Genomic DNA, 15,109 nt, shown 5'->3' on the forward strand with positions numbered 1-15,109 from the left:
AAATACAGTTTAAAAACCATTGATCTGGCTGGGCATGGTGGCTCATGCCTGTAATCCTAGCACTTTGGGAGGCCGAGGTGGGCGGATCATAAGGTCAGAAGATCAAGACCATCCTGGCTAACATGGTGAAACTCCATCTCTACTAAAAATTACTATCTACTCTACTAAAAAATTAGCCGGACGTGGTGGCGGACGCCTGTAGTCCCAGCTACTCGGGAGGCTGAGGCAAGTGAATGGCAGGAACCCGGGAGGCAGAGCTTGCAGTAAGCCAAGATCGTGCCACTGCACTCCAGCCTGGGCAACAGAGCAAGACCCCGTCTCAAAAAAACAAAAAACAAAAAAACAAAAAAACATTAATCTGTATACTTTTTTTTGGTTTTATTTATTTATTTATTTTTATTTTTATAAAATTTTTATTTTATATTTTTCTTCAAGGCCCAGATGAAATAAAAATAAAATATATTTTTATTTTAAAAAACAGAGTCTCGCTCTGTTGCCCAGGCTGGAGTGCAGTGGCGATCTCGGCTCACTGCAAGCTCTTCCTCCCAGGTTCATGCCATTCTCCTGCCTCAGCCTCCCGAGTAGCTGGGACTACAGGCACCCGCCACCACGCCCGGCTAATTTTTTTGTATTTTTAGTGGAGACAGGGTTTCTCCATGTTAGCCAGGATGGTCTCGATCTCCTGACTTCGTGATCCACCTGCCTCAGCCTCCCAAAGTGCTGGGATTACAGGCATGAGCCACCGCGCCCAGCCTACCTGTATACTTTAAATGGTTGGATTGTATGATATATGAATTACATCTCAATAAAGATGTTACGAAATGATAATAATAAGTTTAAATCTGAACAACAAAAGCAACAGCTGTTTAAATCAGTGGCCTACAAAACATGTTAACAATTAGGTCAATTTCTTCTTTGCGTTTCCTCCATCTACGGTTTGATCTATCTTCCTCCAAGTCTGCTCTGTCACTCAGGCTGGAGTGCAGTGGTGTGATCACAGTTCACTGCAGTCTCAACCTCCCGGGCTCAAACAATCCTCCCACCTCAGCTTCCTGAGTAGCTGGGACTACAGGCGTGCACCATCAAGCCCACCTAAATTTGTTTTTTTGTTTGTTTGTTTTGTAAAGACGGGGTTTCGCCATGCCTGGGCCTGCCAAAGTGCTGTGACTACAGGCATGAGCCACCACACCTGGCGTGAACACTAATGGTGAAATAAAACTGAGTAGCTGTAAGTGGCTTGCCCAAAGTTCCACAGTGAGGTGGTACAAGAACTGGCACTAGAACTTGGGACTTCTGACTTTTGATCCTGAGCTATTGCTGCTACGTCATTCCATGAGAGGCATTAGGAATCACAGGTTAAAGAGGTAAGGTATTACTTGGGGGATTCTCTGAAAATTTATGCCCGCGTTCAAAAGCAGGAGAGGTAAATAATCAGGGAAATAGTGGGATGAATAACTCTGACGTTTTAGGGAGAAGATATGATCCTCAATTCCAGGAGTTTCTACACAGGGTAAAGAGTGAATGGAAGGTTCATCTGCTTATGCTTACATATGTGAATACGTGTTCATAGCTACATGCCCTTAGATAAGTCAGTGCCCCTCTCTGAGAGGGAGTTCATAATCTCTGAGATAGCTAAGGTATCTCCCAGCTCTGATAAACAGGATTCTACATTCCTAAGTCCAGACGGCTGACATTAGGACAACTGTAAAGGTCCTAGAAGTTCCATTCCTCTTTTTGGGAATGATCTTAGAATGTTTGGCTTGGGTCTGTTATGTGGCAGCCAGACTATTAGAGCTCCAGTTGTAGTTTACAAGAGAAATAAACAAATCTGAAATAAAGGTAAACAAATGACTCCCTGGCATATTCTAAAAGTATCCTTCTGGGTGGCTTGGCTTACTGGATTCCCCGTCTTTTAATTCAGTTCAACACGTGTGCCTTGATTTTATATCTCTGCCAGGTGGCCTGAGGTTTAGGTTTTGGACCGTATTCTTTTTCCAATTCGGCCAACTGTTGCTGAGAACTGTTTTATGCAAAGAATTGTGCTAGCTGCTAGCAGGGATACAAAGTGGATAAAACATGATCTCTGCCCAGGAACTGATATGATAGTCTAGAAGGAGAAGCATACAAAGCAGTTTATTTTAACACAGAAGGAATGAAAAGATTCAAAGTAATTATAAGCTATATACTGAAAGAAAGAGATCTGGGAAGGCTACATAAAGGCCATAGATTTCATCTGGGCCTTGAAGAAAAGAATTACAGTAGGTAAAAGGGGAAAGATGTTTCTCCTTTCCTAGGCTAAGATCTTTGAGGAAAGAGATTATATCTTATTTATCACCACGTTCCTGACACCCAACATAGTGCCTGGCACAAGGAAAGAGTCAAATACATGTGTTTTGAATTGATGAATAATGAGTGGATTCTGGACTGATATAATAGCACAAAGACAAAGTGGATAAAAGTGCACCTTATGTTTGGGGAATGCTAAATGGTCTGATGTGGTTGCTCTGAATATTGGTTATGTAAGGAAATGTTGTGGGAAATCAAATTTTAGTACCAGATTAAGAATGCCATGCTAAGAAGTTACACTTAGTCTATAGGCAATAGTTAACTATTTACTCCTCTAGGCAAAATACCGTTGTTCATCTTTGTATCCTTAGTATCTACAACAGTGCCAGGAATTTAGAAGTTAGTCAATAAATGGCTGGATGAATGAATGAAGAGTTTTGAGGAAGGAAATTATTTCATCCAATCTGCACCTTACTTTACTGATAATAATCCCTCACTTTTATGTACAATTTTGTAGTCACAGAAACATTTTATTCTATTATGTCATGAAAAATGTTATTGATGTGCTCAAAAAGCTTATTAGGAAAGAAGGACAGATATTATTATCATTTCTTGTAGATGTTATTATTCTCATTTCCTGGCAACGTTATTATTCTTACACCCAGTATAAAGAAACCAAAACTCTATTTATTCTAATATCCCTTGGTGTATCTGAAGGTCTGTTGTAGATGCACCTGCATGTAACAGGGTTCTCATGGGTAGCCTTAATCTTGTATCACACTCACTATAATCAGGATTTCTACATATCCCAAAAAATAGATCCAACTCTTCACGCAGGGATATTGTACTGATCACTTCATGGGGATCCTGGCTCTACCATCCCCTACACAGCAGAACTTAATCAATTCTTAGACATTTCTGTTCTTTTCCTCAAGTTTGATCTCCCTAAACATCAACGAACTTATCTCTCTTCCTTCTCTTTCCTCTCACAATCTTGCCCCCCTCCCACCAAAACAAACAACAAAACCCATTATTTTATTAAGCGTTTTATTTCTCAATATGTATATTTTTCTTAGCAAAACAAAAGTCCGGTGGTTTTTCTTATTTCCTTAAACGTGATGTTTTATTTCATCCAATTGCAACTGAAGAGGTGATTAGATTTGGTCTGTGGAACTCCAGGGAACAGATTAATGAATGAGAGGAAGTCAAAGAGAAATAAATGTTAGTTTAATGTAACTTTCTGACCCAGCAATTCAATAATGGAACTGGCTGTTTCACAAAGTAGTGAACTCCCCATTACTGGAAGTATTCAGCATGTCAAGTCCAAGTTCTGACCTCTAAAATCACATGTGACAGTCCTACATATGTTCAGAGACGATGGTCCTATTCTCCTAAATCTTTTCTTTTTTCCTTTTTCTTTCTTTCTTTCTTTTCTTTTTTTTTTTTTTTGAGATGGAGTCTCGCTCTGTCACCAGGCTGGAGTGTAGCGGCGTGATCTCGACTCACTGCAACCTCTGCCTCCTGGGTTCAAGCGATTCTCCTGCCTCAGCCTCCTGAAGTAACTGGGACTACAGATGCCCGCCACCACGCCCGGCTAATTTTTGTATTTTTAGTACAGACGGGGTTTCAACATGTTGGCCAGGATGGTCTCGATCTCTTGACGTCATGATCTGCCCACCTCAGCTTCCCAAAAGTGCTGGGATTACAGGCGTGAGCCACCGCACCTGGCAATCTTTTCTTCTCTAGATTAAACGTCCTACTTTCTTCAAGGAAACGTCCTACTTTCCTCATTTGATGTGGCGTTTCAGTAACCTGCTATTGTTCTTATGGACTTGTTACAATTTGTCAATTTCTCATGCATTTATTTAAAAAATTTATTGAGTCGGGTCACTAGGATTACCAAAAAAGAAAAAGAAAAAGAAAATTATTGAGTGATTTCTATGGTTCAGACACTGTTTTAGGACGTGGGAATAGAGCAATACAGCAGAGAACAAAACAAAGTCTGTCTTAGAACCTACAGTTTACTGGGAGGGACAGACCCTAAACAAGTAATTTTTTTTAACATCAGAGATAATAGGGAGAAAAATAAGGGAGGTCGAAGGGAGGATAACTGACTTGCTGTTTGAGACAGCATAATCAGGGCAGGCCTCTGGAATAAGATGACAGTTGAGCAGAGAGCTGAAGGAAGTGCAAGAGTGACCAGCGGAAGAACAATCCAATTTAGATAGACAGAACAAGTGCAAAAGCCCTGAGGAGTAAGCTTGGTTTATTTGATGAACACGGAGGCCGGTTTATCTGAAGTGGTACAGGCAAAGAGGAGAGAAAGAGCAGGAGGCAAATAACGGAGGGCCTAATAAGCCAGTTATCTGTACTTTGCTATTTGTTCTGAGTGAGATGGAAAGCCATTGGAGGCTTTCGAGAAGAGGACTGACATGATTTGATTTGCATTTGAAGAGCATCACTATGGCTACCATGGGGGGAAACAAAGTTTAAAAGGCAAAGAAATACTCAGGTAGCTCCAAGGATACTCGTACATTGCTGTTAGGAGGCAATAATATGGGTGAAAAATGATGGTGGCATGGACCAGGGTGATACCACTACTTACCCATCAGAATAGTTAAAAAGAAGAAGACAAACAAGGAAGGAAAGAAAAGACAGTACTGGCAAGGATACAAGTCAATTAGAACTTTCCTACATTGCTGTTGGTAAGGTAAATTGGTACGAAACAACCACTGTTTGGAAAACTGCAGTATCTACTAAAGTTGAACATCTGCCTCCTAGGCATATGCCTAGCAGAAATGTTTACCTATGTTCACTGAAAGACATATAGAAAATTATTCATAGCTGTAAGAATTAAAGAAAGAGGAGAGAAACATGAAGGGTGGCTCGACAGTCAACAGGGACAGGTTTATTTTGAATAAACCTGAGTGGGGCAGCTGGCCAAGTTAGGTCAGAGCCACACTCTCTTACAGACTAAGAGTTTTTAAGGATTCAGGGTGAGAGAATTTATCAGAGACTTGGACTGCTTCTGTGTCTCTTTGTTGTGCTTATCTGGGAGGGAGAGTTGTGTATCTGTTCCCATACATCTTTCTGCAGCTGCAGGCATATCCCTCGGGTCTGCTTATAGCTTCCCTATCTTAGTGCACCTGAAGGGAAAGGAATGTGCTTATTAAGACCTACTGTTTACTGGGGGCCATTGTATGAGGGTGAAGTTTGGCAGTTACCCAAGAGACTTTCCCCCCACCTCCCTCTGTACCGAGCTGTCTTATCTGTGTTTTACTGTCTGCTCTTTCTGTCTATTTGTAGTTAGAAGAGAAAGATTTCCTTGAAATGCATGAGGCTAGAAAGGGAGCTGGAACTTAAAGTGGCGGTGTTTGTCCGAGATGACAGTACTCCTGTTCTGTCAATAGCAGTATTCTTTGTAATATCACCAACTAAAAAGTACCCAAACACCATCAAGAATAGAATAATGAAACTAATTATACTATATTTACATAACGGAATAAACAACAATGAGAATGGAAGAACTTAAACTACATGTCTTAATATAAGTGAATGTCACAAATATAATATTGATCAAAGGAAGCCAAACACAAAAAAGTATAAGCTATATGATTACATTTATATAAATTCCAAAGACACACAGAACTAACCTGTAGTGTTAGAAGCCAGGATATTGGTTACCTTTGGGAAGCTAATGATTAGAAGGCAGACATGAGGGCTTCTGAGGTGCTGCCCTGTTTCTTTTTTCTTTCTTTCTTTCTTTTTTTTTTTGTGAGATGGAGTCTTGCTCTGTGGCCCAGGCTGGAGTGCAGTGGTGCCATCTCGGCTCATCTCAAGCTCCACCTCCCGGGTTCACGCCATTCTCCTGCCTCAGCCTCCCGAGTAGCTGGGACTACAGGCGCCCGCCATCACGCCTGGCTAATTTTTTGCATTTTTAGTAGAGACAGGGTTTCACCGTGTTAGCCAGGATGGTCTTGATCTCCTGACCTCGTGATCCATCCACCTCAGCCTCCCAAAGTGCTGGGATTACAAGCATGAGCCACCGCACCCGGCCTTTTTTTCCTTTTTGAAAAGAGTCTCACTCTGTCATCAGGCTGGAGTGCAATGGCGCAATCTTGGCTCACTGCAACCTCCACCTCCCAGGTTCAAGCGATTCTCCTGCCTCAGCCTCCCAAGTAGCTGGTACTACAGGGGCATGCCACTATGCTCAGCTAATTTTTGTATTTTTAGTAGAGATGGGGTTTCACTGTGTTGGCCAGGAAGGTCTTGATCTCTTGACCTCGTGATCTGCCTGCCTCAGCCTCGCAGAGTGCTGGGATTATAGGTGTGAGCCACTGTGCCTGGCCTGCCCTGTTTCTTAATCTGGATTCTTGCTATATCAATATGCTCACTTTGTGAACATTCACTGAGTTGTACATTTATAAATTTGAGCACTTTCCTGTATCAGTGTTATGCCTCAATAAAGTTTACATTACAAAGGAATGACTCAGAGGTTTTTATCTGTGCAACTGGAGGCTATAATGGACATTTATTGAAATGGGGAAGCTATAGAAGAAACAGGTTTTGGTGGGAAATGCATTCATTATGTACATACTACGTTTGATATTTATTAGACATCCAAGTTGAAATGCTGATAGAATGCAGTTGGCATACAAGTCTGCAGTTGAGGGAAATGTCTAGGCTGAAGACCTAAATTTGAGAGCTCACTATATAAATAACATGTAAACGCATAAAGCTGGATGGGATCACCTAAGGAATAGTCTGGACAGAGAAAACATTCAAGTCCTAAACCCTGAGGATGCCCCAACATTTAAAGGCTGGAAATTGAGGCGAAACCAGTAAAGAAAACTGAGTAGCCAGTGAGGTATGGTGACAGCCAAGAGAGTGGAATCTCAGAAGCCAGGTGGAAAAAGTGTTCCAAGGAGGAAGTAACCACTGTAACAGATACTGCAGGCAGTGGAATAAGGTAAGGACTGAGAATTGGTTATCGATGGAGATCATTGGTGACCTCGATAAATAGCAGTTTTGGTGGTGTGGTAGGGACAAAAGCCTAATTAGAATGAGCTCAAGAAATAAACTAATTTGAGATAGTGACTATAAATAACTCTTTTGAGGAGTTTGGTTTGTTTTACAGAAGAACAGAGAAGTAAGATATTAAAAAGAATATTAATTAAGGATATTAAGAAGTGTTGGGTTAAGTAACTAAGGGGGCTTATGGGATCAAGAAAAGTTTTTTCTCTTAATAAGGTAGATAAATGGCAATCATTAAAAAATCAGGAAACAACAGTTGTTGGAGAGGATGTGGAGAAATAGGAACACTTTTACACTGTTGGTGGGATTGTAAACTAGTTCAACCATTATGGAAAACAGTATGGCAATTCCTCAAGGATCTAGAACTAGATGTACCATATGACCCAGCCATCCCACTACTGGGTATATACCCAAAGGATTATAAATTATTCTACTACAAAGACACATGCACACGTATGTTTATTGCGGCACTATTCACAATAGCAAAGACTTGGAATCAACCCAAATGTCCATCTGTGACAGACTGGATTAAGAAAATGTGGCACATATACACCATGGAATACTATGCAGCCATAAAAAAGGATGAGTTTGCGTCCTTTGTAGGGACATGGATGCAGCTGGAAACCATCATTCTTAGCAAACTATCACAAGAAGAAAAAACCAAACACCGCATGTTCTCACTCATAGGTGGGAACTGAACAATGAGATCACTTGGACTCGGGAAGGGGAACATCACACACCGGGGCCTATCATGGGGAGAGGGGAGGGGGGAGGGATTGCATTGGGGAGTTATACATGATATAAATGATGAATTGATGGGTGCTGACGGGTTGATGGGTGCAGCACACCAACATGGCACAAATATGCATATGTAACAAACCTGCACGTTATGCACATGTACCCTAGAACTTAAAGTATAATAAAAAAAAAAAAAAAAAAAAAAAAGGTAGATAATATAGTATGTTTGTACACTTACAGGGATAATCAATAGGGAAGGAAAATTTGATGACACAGGAAAAAGAGAGGGCAGTGGCTGGAGTGGTGTCCTGGAGCAGGACATAAAAGAGGTTAGACTCCAAGGCACAAATGGAGAGACCAACTTAGCTAGGAGCATGGACAGTTCCTCTAGGGAGGAAAGAGCTAGAGAAAGGGATCCCTTAAATCTGTGTATGCATCAAGAGAAATCTCAAGCTCACTACCAAGCTGCACATGTGCTTGGTAAAAAGAAAGCTTGGTAATGGCTTTGGTAACTCAACTGTAATATAAATCACCATCTGACTGTCAGACTAACCGCAGAGTGGCATGGGGTAGATTCAAACAGCCTAGCAAAGACTCTGAAAATGAACTAACACTGCAACAACCACCCACAGCAGCTCAGACAGAACTTGTAGCCTGAATCTAATTGAGTTAATTGCCTCATGATTCTTTCCAAGGCTTCCCTTCTCTGTTCTTGAAGCTTATTATTATTATTATTATATATTTTTTGAAACAGAGTTACACTCTTGTTGCCCAGGCTGGAGTACAATGGCCCAATCTTGGCTCACTGCAACCTCCACCTTCCAGGTCCAGGAGATTCTCCTGCCTCAGCCTCCCAAATAGCCGGGATTACAGGCACCCACCACCAGGCCCAGCTAATTTTTGTATTTTTAATAGAGACGGGGTTTCACCATGTTGGCCAGACTGGTCTCGATCTCCTGACCTTGTGATCCACCTGCCTCGGCTTCCCAAAGTGCTGGGATTACAGGTGTCAACCACCGTGCCCGGCCTAGTAGATCTCTTGTACTCTTCATCTTATTACCTGCTTTTTGATTTTTTTTTAACATGTCACTGACTTGAAGCTCAGCTACCTGCTTTAAAAAAAACCACTTACCTCCACCTGACCTACAGTTGTCACGCCCTCCCGCTGACTAGAGTATAATTTTGATCTGTTTTGTTCTTTGCTGCATCCATCCCTAGCACCCACAATGGTACCTGGCACATAGTACATAGTATTTGTTGATGGGATCAACAGATTAGTTAACAGATTCATGAACTCTACAAAATTACAAAGATAAGTCAAAGAATATACTAGAAAAATAAATAGGAACAAGCAGTTCAAAGGGGAAAAATAGCTAGTAAATGTATAAAAAGATGCCTATCCTCAATGTTACCAATAGTAGAATGCTGATGGTGAGAACATAAATTAATATATACCTTTCTGGAAAGCATTTTTTTTTAGCAATATGAATTGTCATAAAGAAATCCAGACTTTTTAACTTAATAATTATTCCTTTAGCCACACTGGAAGTTCTAGCCAGAACAATTAGTCAAAAAAAAAAAAGAATTAAAAAGCATCCAAATTAGAAAGGAAGAATATCTCTGCAACATCTCTGTTTGCAGATGACATGATCTCATATGTAGAAAATCCTAAAAATTACACACACACACACACACACACACACACACACACTGCTAGAACTCAAATTAAGTAAAGTTTTAGGTTACAAAATCAACACACAAAAATCAGCTGCACCAGGTGCCTATAGTCCTAGCTACTTGGGAGGATGAGTCTGTCTCGTAAAAACAAAAACAAAAACAAAAACAAAAACTCAGTTGTGTGTCTATACACTGGCAATGAACAATCTTAAAAGGAAATTAAGAAAATAATCCATTTACGGCCGGGCGCGGTGGCTCAAGCCTGTAATCCCAGCACTTTGGGAGGCCGAGACGGGCGGATCACAAGGTCAGGAGATCGAGACCATCCTGGCTAATACGGTGAAACCCCGTCTCTACTAAAAATACAAAAAAACTAGCCGGGCGAGGTGGTGGGCGCTTGTAGTCCCAGCTACTTGGGAGGCTGAGGCAGGAGAATGGCGTGAACCCGGGAGGCAGAGCTTGCAGTGAGCTGAGAACCGGCCACTGCACTCGAGCCTGGGCGGCAGAGCAAGACTCCGTCTCAGAAAAAAAAAAAAAAAGAAAAAGAAAATAATCCATTTACAACAGCATCAAAAGGAATAAAATCCTTAGGAATAAACTTAACCAAGGAGGCAAAAGACTTATACATTGAAAATATAAAACATTACTGAAAGAAATTAAAGGCACAAGTAAATGGAAAGACATTCTGTGCTCACGGATTAAAAGACTTAATATTGGGCTGGGCGCGGTGGCTCAAGCCTGTAATCCCAGCACTTTGGGAGGCCGAGACGGGCGGATCACGAGGTCAGGAGATCCAGACCATCCTGGCTAACACGGTGAAACCCCGTCTCTACTAAAAAATACAAAAACCTAGCCGGGCAAGGCGGCGGGCACCTGTAGTCCCAGCTACTTGGGAGGCTGAGGCAGGAGAATGGCGTCAACCCGGGAGGCGGAGCTTGCAGTGAGCTGAGATGCGGCCACTGCACTCCAGCCTGGGCGACAGAGCGAGACTCCGTCTCAAAAAAAAAAAAAAAAAGACTTAATATTGTTAAAGTGTCCATTAATTAAAGCAATATACAGACTCAAGGCAATCCCTATTAAAATCCCAATGGCACTTTTTGCAGAAATAGAAAAAAAATCTTAAAATTCATGTGGACTCTCAAAGGACCCCAAAGTCAGAGGCCTCACATTTCCTAATTACAAAACATATTACAGTGTTACAGTAATCAAAACAGTGTGGTACTAGTACAAAGACAGACATATGGGCCAATAGAATAGAATAGAGAACCCAGAAATAAGTCCTCACTCATACAGTCAAATGATCATCAATAAAGATTCCAAAACCACACAATGGGGAAAGGACAGTCTCTTCAACAAATGGTATGGAAATGCAAAAGAATGAAGATGGATCCTTATACTATATGCAGAATTAAAATGAATTAAAGATCTAAATATAAGACATAAAACTAAAATGTCTAGATGAAAACTAAGAGGAAAATCTTCATGACATTGGATTTGGCAATGATTTCTTGGATATGACTCCAAAAACACAAGCAACAAAAACAAAAATAGACAAATGGGACTACATTAAACTTAAAAACTTTTGTTCATCAAAGGACACAATCAACAGGTGAAAAGAAGCCGATGGAATGTGAGAAAATATTTGTAAATCATGTATCTGATAAGGATATAATATCCAGAATATGTAAAGAATTTCTACACCTTAACAACAACAACAAAAACAAATAACCAGATTTTTAGGTTGGGCAAAAGACTTGAATAGACTTATCCCCAAAGAATACACACAAATGTGCAAGTAACATATGAAAAGGTACTCAACTTCACTAATCATTAGAGAAATGCAAATAAAAACTACAATGAGTTATCACCTTACGTTCATTGGGATGTCCACTATTTAAAAAAAAAAAACGAAAATAACATGTGTTGGCAATGATGTGGAGAAATTGGAAACTGTAGGCACTGTTGGTGGGAATGTAAAATGTTTCCATAGAAAACAGTGTGGAGGTTTCTCAAAAAATTAAAACTCGAATTAGCATATGATCCAGCAATCCAGTCCCATGTCTGGGAATATATCTGAAAGAATTGAAAACAGGATCTCAAAGAGATGTCTGAAAACCCACATTCATAGCAGGATTATTAACAATAGTCAAGTGGTAGAAGCAACACAAGTATCCATCAATAGATGAATGAATAAACAAAATGTGATATATACATACAATGGAATATTATTCAGCCTTGAAAAGGCAGGAAATCTCATCACATCTTACAACATGGATGATCCTTGAGGATACTGTGCTAAGTGAAATAAGCCAATGACAGAAAAATAAATACTACATGATTCCACTTATATGAGTTATCTAAAGTAGTCAAACTCATAGAAAGTAGAAGGGTGACTACAGGGGCTGTGGGGAGTGGAAAATGGGAAGTTGTTCAATAGATATGGAGCTGGCTGGGCGCGGTGGCTCAAGCCTGTAATCCCAGCACTTTGGGAGGCCGAGACGGGTGGATCATGAGGTCAGGAGATCGAGACCATCCTGGCTAACATGGTGAAACCCTGTCTCTACTAAAAAATACAAAAAACTAGCCGGGAGAGGTGGCGGGCGCCTGTAGTCCCAGCTACTCAGGAGGCTGAGGCAGGAGAATGGCGTGAACCTTGGAGGCGGAGTTTGCAGTGAGCTGAGATCCGGCCACTGCACTCCAGCCTGGGCGACAGAGCGAGACTCCATCTCAAAAAAAAAAAAAAAAAAAAAAGATATGGAGCTTCAGTGTTGCAAGCTGAAAAAGTCCTAGAGATGGGTGTACAAAATAAAGCAAATTATAAAGGAATAAGTAGATTTCTGATCCCATAAATGTATAATTATGGCTGGGCACACTGACTTATGCCTGTAATCCCAGCACTCTGGGAGGCAAAGGTGGGTGGTTCACTTGAAGTCAGGAGTTCAAAACCAGTCTGGCCAACATGGCAAAACCCCATCTCTACTAAAAAATACAAAAATTAGCTGGATGTGGTGGCTTGTGCCTGTAGTCCCAGCTACTGGGGAGGCTGAGGCAGAGATTGCAGTGAGCTGAGATTGCGTCGTTGCACTCTAGCTTGGGTGACAGAGCAAGACTGAGAAAAGAAAGAAAGAGAAAGAGAGAGAGAGAGAGAGAGAGAGAAAGAAAGAAAGAAAGAAAGAAAGAAAGAAAGAAAGAAAGAAAGAAAGAAAGAAAGAAAGAAAGAAAGAAAGAAAGAAAGGGAAAGAAAGAATGGAGGGAGGGAGGGAGGGAGGGAGGGAAAGAAGGAAGGAAGGAAGGAAGGAAGGAAGGAAGGAAGGAAGGAAGGAAGGAAGGAAGGAAGGGCCTTTTAGATATATATTAAAAATAGTCCAGGTGCAGTGGGTCATGCCTGCAAGCTCAGGATTTTGGGAGGTGGAGGTGAGCAGACTGCCTGAGCTCAGGAGTTCAAGACCAGCTGGGCAACATGGTGAGACCCTATCTCTACTAAAAATACAAAAAATTAGCAGGGTGTGGTAGCACACACCTGTAGTCCCAGCTACTCAGGAGGCTGAGGCAGGAGAATCGCTTGAACCCAGGAGGCAGAGGTTGCAGTGAGCCAGGACTGGGCCTGGATAAAAGCACCTGGAAAACCCCACCCACCCTAATCAAATTTCTGAAAACCAAAGATTAGGAAAAAAATTTTAAGAGTAACCAGCAAAAAATGGCACGTTACATATGGGGGAACAATAATTCTTATGACTGCAGATTTTTCATCTGAGACCATGGAAATCAGAAGACAATTCAATAACACCTTTAAAGTGCTGAAAGAAAAGAACTGTCGGCCGGGCGCAGTGGCTCAAGCCTGTAATCCCAGCACTTTGGGAGGCCGAGACGGGCAGATCACGAGGTCAGGAGATCAAGACCATCCTGGCTAACACGGTGAAACCTCGTCTTTACTAAAAAAATACAAAAAACTAGCCGGGCGAGGTGGCGGGCGCCTGTAGTCCCAGCTACTGGGGAGGCTGAGGCAGGAGAATGGCGTAAACCCGGAAGGCGGAGCTTGCAGTGAGCCGAGATCTGGTCACTGCACTCCCGCCTGGGTGACAGAGCAAGACTCCGTCTCAAAAAAAAAAAAGAAAAAAGAAAAAAAAAAGAACTGTCAACTTGAAATTTTCTATCTAGTGAATATTCTCTTTGAGAATAAACATGAAATAAAAACATTCTCAGATAAAGAAAGCCTAAGAGAATTTGTCTCCAGAACACCTGCTCTGAAAGAAATTCTAATAGAAGCCAAAGTGAAATAATACCAAAAGGAAATTTGGAACTACAGAAATGAAGGAAGGGCAACAGAATTGGATAAAGATAGGTTCTTTTTCTCTCCTTATATAAAGTTATTTATGATCATTGAAATAAAAAATTATAACACAGTCTAGGAGAGTTTCAATGTATGTAGATGTCATGAATAGGACAATTGTAAATAACAGGGGGAGGGTAAAGGGACCCATATACAGGCATACCTCACTTTATTCATTTTATCGTGCTTTATAGATATTGCGATTTTACAAATTGAAGGCTTGTGGGGCAAGTCTATCAGTGCCATTTTTCCAATAGTATATGTTCACTTCCTGTTTCTTGTGTCACATTCTGGTAATTCTTGCAATATTTCAAACTTCTTTTTTCTTTTGTAGAGACAAGGTATCAATCAGTACGCTGACCAGGCTAGTCTTGGACTCCTGGCCAGTCTTGGACTCCTGGCCTCAGGTGATCCTCCTACCTTGGCCTCTCAAAGTGCTAGGATTACAGATGTGAGCCACTGAACCCAGCCCAAACTTTTTCATTATTATTATATCTGATGTGGTGATCTGTGATCAGTGTTCTTGGATGTTACAATTATAATTGTTTTGGGGTGTCACAAATCACATCTATATAAGATGGCAAAACTATAGTTGATAAATGTAGTATGTGTCTGGCTGCTCCACTCACCAGCTGTTCTCTCACCTTTCTGCCTCTTCTTGGCCCTCCCTATTCTGTGGGGCACAATACATTGAAATTAGGCCAATGAATAACCCTATAATGGCCTCTAAATTATAGGGTTATAATTCTTCTTCTTTAGAAAAGAATTCAGCAATTCTTTAGAAAAGAAGAGTCATGGCCAGGTGCAGTGGCTCACACCTGTAATCCCAGCACTTTGGGAAGCTGAGGTGGGCGGATCATAAGGTCAGGAGTTCGAGACCAGTCTGGCCAACATGGTGAAACCCCGTCTCCACTAAAAATACAAAAATTAGCCTGGCATGGTGGCACATGCGCCTGTAGTCCCAGCTACTCGGGAGGCTGAGGCAGGAGAATTGCTTGAACCAGGGAAGCAGAGGTTGCAGTGAGCCGAGATTGCACCACTGCA

The sequence above is a fragment of the Rhinopithecus roxellana genome, chromosome 13 (genome assembly GCF_007565055.1).
Source record: "Rhinopithecus roxellana isolate Shanxi Qingling chromosome 13, ASM756505v1, whole genome shotgun sequence".
NCBI lineage: Eukaryota > Metazoa > Chordata > Mammalia > Primates > Cercopithecidae > Rhinopithecus > Rhinopithecus roxellana.